Source organism: Tiliqua scincoides, chromosome 1, assembly GCF_035046505.1.
Source record: "Tiliqua scincoides isolate rTilSci1 chromosome 1, rTilSci1.hap2, whole genome shotgun sequence".
Lineage (NCBI taxonomy): Eukaryota > Metazoa > Chordata > Lepidosauria > Squamata > Scincidae > Tiliqua > Tiliqua scincoides.
In genome coordinates this window covers 243955823-243963349 of record NC_089821.1, presented here as the reverse complement: position 1 = coordinate 243963349, position 7527 = coordinate 243955823, and the positions used below count along the sequence as shown (strand labels likewise).

The window sequence follows — 7527 nt, the reverse complement described above, 5'->3', positions numbered from 1 at the left end:
CCTTTTTCTCCCTGAACAGTATGTGCAGGAGTGATTTTGCACATCCAGTTGCTGATAATCCTTTTTTCTAGCTAGAAATTAAATTGTATAGAATCAGATGTCAGAAGGGACCGGTGGAACTAACTGTCCATGTTGGGAATTGAATTTGGAAGATGACTGCAGCATCCCTTCCTTCTTCCTCATTGACGGTCCTTCCATGAACAGCACTCAGTGTATCTTGCAAAGGATGTAGATGGAAATTTCATCTATACATTGCTCTGTGATTCAAGAAAAGGAAATATAATACTTAACATTTATGTAACACTTTCCGAGTGTTCAAGGTGCTTCACATACTTTCTCTTGAAAGTGTGAGAATGAGCTCCTTATAACTCAACCTTTTAAAATGAATAAGCATTATTATCCTCCCCGTATTGCAGCTGAGAGGGAATGGTTTGTTTAGGGCCATCTCATGAGCTCAAGGCAGAGGTGAGATTCGAACTGAGGAAGCACTGGTTTGCACCTCAGCATCTTAACCACCACATCACACCAGCTCATAGTTTAATGCATGGCATTACATGCTAGCTAGATCTAATGCTTCACTGTTACTTTGGATGCATAACCTGAAGACCAGCACCTCAGGGCCAAAATGGATGGGGTGCTAATAACTTTGTTTTGCCCTGCATGCTTTCTTTTTAAAAATATCATTTCCAGTTATGGGGCTCTGGTACAGATCAGGACCTGTGGGGAAGGCAGTGCTGCTGCTGTGGTCCCAACTGGACAGTCACTTCTGTTGCTGCCAATGACAGCTTCTTTCCTGGGACAAGTAGCACAGAATGGAACTGTGGAAAAGGGCAAGGGTTGATGCCTCCCTCCATACACACCATGATCCTGATCCCTCTCGCCAAAGCTGCTGTTCACATTTTAAAAAGAGAGATTATTGACATTTCTCGTTTGGCTCTGAGATCAGTGGCTTGTGCTGAATGCATTGGAGCCAGAAGCATACAGAAAGGAACAGAGCCAGTGTACAGTAGTGGTTGCAAAACTAACAGCCCAATCCTATCCCATGCTGGAATGGGAGGTTGGCTGGCCTACCCTGTATCCAATGCAGGTTGGGGCTGGTTGTGGCTCAGCCTGGGGCAAGGGGAATTCATTTCCTTTACCCAAGGTAATGCCACAGCAACCCCAATGGGGCTACTTGGATCTGCTCTGGGCTGCCTGGGACTGGGGTTAGGACCCAGCCTCACCCCTCACTCAACCATGGCCTGCCCACAAGCCTGCCCACCTCCCACCCTCCCACCTGGAATACCTCCATCCTGCCCCCCCTGCCCCCCCAGATGCCTGCCCTGGCCTGACTTGGCTGGCACAGGCTTATCTTTTGCGCTGACCCCGTGGGGCTTGGGCCAGCCTCCCTCCTCACCCAGTGGTGCAAATGTGGCTTACAGCACATTTGCAATACCTCTGGGCTGGCGCAAGGGACTGGCACTGGCCCATCTTCGTTTCTGGATTGCGCCCGAAGTTACAAACTAAGGCTTCCCTAGCTTAAAACTCAACTCTGCCATAAATTTACTAGACCAGTGTTTCTCAAAGTGTGGGTTGGGACCCCCTAAGTGCGTCACGAGCCAATTTCAGGTGGACCCCCATTCATTTCAATATTTTATTTTTAATACATTAGACTTGATGCTACATGGTATGTGACTGCATTTGGGGAAATGTTACAGACCTGTATTTTTAACAAGCTACTATGTATATTCTTTTATATTCTTTTTATTCTTTAATGATAGTAAATGGGACTTACTCCTGGGTAAGTGTGGGTAGAATTGCAACCTAGGATTGTAAAACATTTTCGTGCTTGATGTCACTTCCAGTCATGACATCACTTCCGGTGGGTCCTGACAGATTCGAAAAGGTGAGCCCCGGTGCAAAATGTGTGATAACCACTGAACGAGACAACTCAGACATCACCTTGAACACACTACTCCCTCTCAGCCTCAGTTGCAAGATGGGGATAATGATACTGACTGACCGTACAGATTTGTTGCGAGGCCTCTATCAGCTTAATACACAGGAAGCACTTTGCACACTTAGAAAGCACTATACAAATGTTATGTATTATTATTAAGTGCAAAAAGCAGAAGACACAGCATCATAAATAGGGACAAGAACCAGGGCCCCTACAGAGGACAACAGTCAGGGTAGCTGAAGGCCATGTTAGAGAGGGAGGCTGGTCCAATATCACTATAAACTCACTCTCTCTATATTTTTAAGTATAAAGCTCTCTCACATGGGCAAGCCAATTCAGCTTCCTTGACCCCTTTACAGGGGTTGGGGTTGGCGGTGATGACAGAGGGAGAGCCATAAGGTGATACTGGGCAGAATCAAAACAGTTTGGAGGGCTTTGGCAGGACAGCTTCTCTCAGGTGCCCACACTTGGGGGTGGAATACCCTAGACAGGGCCCGCTGCATATGCTAATTGTTGCCTGGCTGTACAATCAATAAACGTGGCTGTAATTTCCACCAGAATCAGTGCCACATGTGTTTATATGGCAGGATATCTGGGCAAAGACTATTGTACATGGTGGTTAAGTGATTGAGCAGTTAATTGGAAGTCCTCAGTTCAAATGTCACTGTTCGCACAGACATCATTGGTAGTGCTTGGCAGACTTCTCTGCTTCCGCCTTGCTCTCATTGTAACCTGCAGATAAGATCACTGGCCTACCTTACAGGGTTGTTGTAAAATAATTTCAATAATGTACATGCAATGTTTTAAGCAGTCTGAAGTCCTACAACAATGCTGCATTACGGTTTAATCCAACTTAATAAATAGGAATCATTATATAAGCCTTTCCGGTGGAAATTATACAGTGCTGTTCCTTGCCTTGTTGGATTTCAGCGTTTGTCTTGTTTTGTTTTGCGGTGCCATCTGGCAGCCCAATCCTGGGGCGTGCAGCTTCGGCGGTGCCTCAAACGGCTGCTGCCGCATTCTGTGCACCTTGGGCTGCTGTGGGCGGCACCTCGGCAGAAGGGGACTTTCATCCCCATCTCCTGGGTGAGGGAAGTAGCCCCACAATGGGACTACTCACTTTACTGCCGACCAAAAGGTTGGCAGTAAGATAAATGCGTTCATGTAGGGCTCTGAGCTGGTGGATAAGGACAGGATCTGGTGGAGCGGAGCCCCACCGGACCCTTCTCTCTGCCTCCCAGCTCCCTCCCTCTGGCACGCCTCCCGCCCGCCCTCTCCCCGCCCCCGCCTCCCTGTCATGCCTCCTCCCGCCCTCTTTCCGCCCTCCGCCCACTTCCCACCTCTCCCCTTTCCGTCACGTCTCCTCCCTGCCTTCCCCAAGCCCCTGCTTTCCTCTCTGTGGTTCAGCGGTCCGTGAGACTGCCAAGCGACTCAGGCTGGGCGCTCACCAGGCACTAGCCCAGCACTAGCCCAGTGCCGGCCAGCACTGGGCTAGCACAGGCTAGCACGGAAAGCCAGAGCGCCGAACTCAAGATTGGGCTCTGAAGCCAGAAAAATGCATATGGGCACAGCAGTGAAAAATAAATATGTTAAAATATATTTAAGTCTGGCTCAGTGCTCTAAGGAGGCACAGGTTAACTTCTAAGAGAAGTTAGAGAGAAGTAAGAGAAGCCCAACCTGTTCTTAATTTTTCCACAGAGATATAATGCTAAGCGGAAAATTGCTTCCTTTAATTCTTGAACGGTTTCTAAATTGAGGCAATAAGTGAAAAAATGTTCATGTTGATTTCACACTTACCTCTCGTTGGCCTTTCGATCGCAGACCCCCACCACGGCATGCAGTACGTGCTCTGTTGTTGCGGCTGCATGCTATAGCATGGCGAGGGATAGGATTGAACTCTTAATTAGCAGTTGGTGGTAAAATTGCAGGATGTAAGCATAAAGGGCTATGAATAATTTTTGCCACGTAGGCTCTGAGGTTGATCATGATGAGGACTCCTGGGAAATGCAATCCTTTATTTTGGCAATAAATACAGTATGAGCAGTCAGAAAAAAAATTGGTTTTTCCAGTCTGGACAACGCTGAAGTGGTTTTGATAGACAGGTTGAAGACCCATCTTCTTGGCCTTGAAGAGGCAGATAGGGGGATTTCCAACATTTGAAGGACTGCCAAAAGAAAAATGTAAACAGCATCATAATCGACTTTGTACATAGAGGCAGTTTGACAAACCTCATTGCCGGCGTTCCGGACCACATTCACTTTCATCAGGGTTTGATTGAAATCCTGTAACTCCCTATGGTTCTGGTATATTCTGTAATGTTGTTTTTTTTTAATTTGTCTGCAGCAAGTGAAACCTTGTCATCTCCATCTGTAGCAGGCTTGTCACAACTTTTGCTACTCCATAGTAGAGTCTCATTTTCCTTACTAGACATGTGTCTTGAAAGCGCCATTCCTCATTGAAAGTGGAGCCTGTAATGGATTTCATTAAGGCAGAACAGTGGTCCCCCAGGACACTTCAAAGCTTCCCCCTTTCCCAACTGCTGCATAGCTCTGAATTGAGCAGGCATATCTGCCCTTATAGGGAACAACATTCTATGCAGAGAAACTTTACAGTCAAAGAATTTTTGTTGTTGCAATAATCAAGCAAATCTTATAGCACATTCCTATGCATGTCTATTCAGAATTAAGCCCTATATAATTCAATGAAACTTATTCGCCTGTGTGTGTGTGTGTAGGGTTTCAGTCTCAACCTCTTCAATCTTCTTGGGCTCACTGCTTCTTACTCTTTGGTTCATTCATTCACAGAGATCTAGGGGGAAAGGGCACTCTCTTTTTGTATAAGGGGATAGGTGTATAAGGGGATGGGTGATTCTGAATATCATTTAGAATACCTTTTATTTAACAGTCTGAGGCTAAGAGGCAAAGAAGGAAGGCCCATAGCCAGGGAGACAGACCAGGGACAGACTGCACTTGCTCCTGGTGTGGAAGGGATTGTCACTCCCGGATTGGCCTTTTCAGCCACACTAGACGCTGTGCCAGAACCACCTTTCAGAGCGCGATACCATAGTCTTTCGAGACTGAAGGTTGCCAATATATATATACCTTTTATTTAGGGGTGGCATTGGATTAGTCTGATAAACCTGAGTCAGTTCAGAAACCAAATGTAGGAAAGCATTAATTGACTATGGCTCCAATCCTATCCCCACAATCCTAAGTGATGCAGCCACACCGCCAAGGCATGCACTTCATGCAATGGGAGGAGAGGCAAAGTAAGTGAGGGCCAATCCTATCCAACTTTCCAGCACCAATGCAGCCGCAGTGCAGCTTTGAGGTAAGGGAACCCATTTCTCCTTACCTTGAGGAGGCCTCCGTGATTGCCCCCCCCCACCTTGGGATCCAGTGCATGTCCTATTGGCATGACTGCATCAGCACTGGAAAGTTGGACAGGATTGGGCCCTAAGGGAGAGGTAAGTAAAGACATTTTTTACTTACTTCTCCATAGGCTGCTTGGTTGTCAATGGGTCTTCTGCAATGGACTAGCTGCCAGCATAGGTCCAAGTAGAAGCAGGGGGCATGTCAGGCCAGGAAAACAGAGGTAGGATCCTGGTGTGCACCGCCACTGAGATCCCACCCCTGTCCTTCCTGCTTCCTGCCCCAATCTTCCCCCAAACTTCCCTTGAACTGTCCATGAACTGCCCCTGCTGCCACCTTTCTTGCACTGGTGCAGTATCTGGGAGCTGCTGGAATGCACATGGGGCTCTGGATATTCTGCTTGCAGCCCTATGTGAGGACTTATGGGAGCAGAATCTCCATAAGGTTGGTGTTATGGCCCAGAACACCCCCACAGAGGTAAGATCCAAAAATTAAAAGCAATGATGACTAGGACCTGAACCGATACACAAGACTGTCTGTGGAAGGCAATTGGGAAAGAAGCTACCCAGTTAGAGATTTCCACATAGGAGGAGCGCAAAGGACTGCATCACCCCTCCCCTGAAAGCAATGCAATCCAAAGCATATCAATAGAGAAAAGGGAACAGATCCTTACAGTGCTGCTCTGCAAGACCTGCTTGAGGTAGAGGATGGACTTGCTTGTCTCTGACAATTTGCAGGAGCTGCTAGATAGATAGCCCTTGCTTATGGCAGCAGGCAGCAGCAGGTTTATCTGGCTACTGTGGTGCCCTTCTAACATGGATTCTCTTGAGGGCTTGGTGAGTTGTCGATTTCAATGATGTGCCCCCAAACAACATCAGGATGCTGGGCTCCTGCATGTCAGCATCCCCTTCTTTGTAGTACAGCCATTAGTAACTATAATCATAGACAGGAGGAACGGTCACACGAGTGATAGAGACAGATGAAGCAATATCATAGAGTCAACTGTAATTTGACTTGGTCACAGAGGACATTCTGTCTGAGACTCAAACCTGCTCCTTTCTTAGAGTTATTGCTAACCTGAATGTCCCGACTCAGTGCCAAGAGCGTACTTTGGTGCTTAACATATTGTTTCATTCCCAGAGCTCCCTTTAGAACTCAGTCATCATTTCTCAGCATTCACATGCAGGCACACTGTACTGTTGAAGCATTTCAGCCACAATCTGGCTGCCCTTGAGGGGGAGGAGTCGCGAGTCCTGCCCATTCAACTTATAATATAAATGTAAGCTAATATTAGCCCAAATAACAGCAACTGTTATCCTGCACATGCCCAATCTCGTCTGATCTTGGAAGCTAAGCAGGGTCAGGCCTGGTTAGTACTTGGATGGGAGACCGCCTGGGAATACTGGGTGCTGTAGGCTTATACCATAGTCTTTCAAGACTGAAGGTTGCCAACCATTTATTTAACAGATTCAAAGTGATTGGGGGTGAAGGGAGAGCCGATGGCATAGAAAAGTGGAGGTGATTCTCCCCCAGCCTGCTCACTAATATTCTAGTCTTCTAACGATTTTGCAGTTGTGGCCTCAGAGAGGTAGACTCTCTTTCACACATTGTTCTGCACTGTGCTTTTAATCAGGTGCTCAGAGACCAGTATCTCCCCTCATTGTCAGGAAACAAAAAAAAGGTCTCTCTGAGATCACCTCTTTACAACTTTTGCTGGCAGGTGAATTTGAATTTGTGACCCTTCCAGTTGCTAAATTTCTACATTTGAGCAACCTGAAGCAGGCTAAGTTGCTGGTTCTAAGCAACTTGGAGTAACTGTGTAAGCAAACTGGTGTGTTTTAACCCTTATTTCTTATCTCTCTTTTAACATATACCTTCATACATGACTGTTTGGAGATATTCGTTGTAAAACTATATGCCTAATAAAGGTTTGTTGTATGTTGTATGTTTGTATGTATTCTAGTCTTCTATATGTAAGTTGTTTTAAACATAAAGGTGCAGAGTGTGAAGCAAAGCAGCTTAGAAAAATAATGAACATATAGGTCAGTCCTCAATATCTGTGATGGTTCCATTCCCCAAACCGCCGTGGATGCCAAAATTTGCAGATGTACAAATCCACAGATTTTGGTCCCTTTAAAACTTTTGAACGTGACTGGAATTGTGCTCAGGTTGCATGCGGAGGTTCTTCTGAGACCCGCAGAGGCCGCACTCATCCGT

The 7527-nt window shown here is 46.5% G+C and overlaps 2 pseudogenes; one reads left to right on the top strand and one right to left on the bottom strand.

The window, feature by feature from the left end:
* Positions 1–1364: 1364 nt before the first annotated feature.
* On the bottom strand, positions 1365–1443 carry LOC136638414 (small nucleolar RNA SNORA17; annotated as a pseudogene).
* A 5165-nt stretch (positions 1444–6608) lies between these two features.
* LOC136637215 (5S ribosomal RNA) lies at positions 6609–6728 on the top strand (annotated as a pseudogene).
* The last annotated feature ends 799 nt before the right edge of the window (positions 6729–7527 follow it).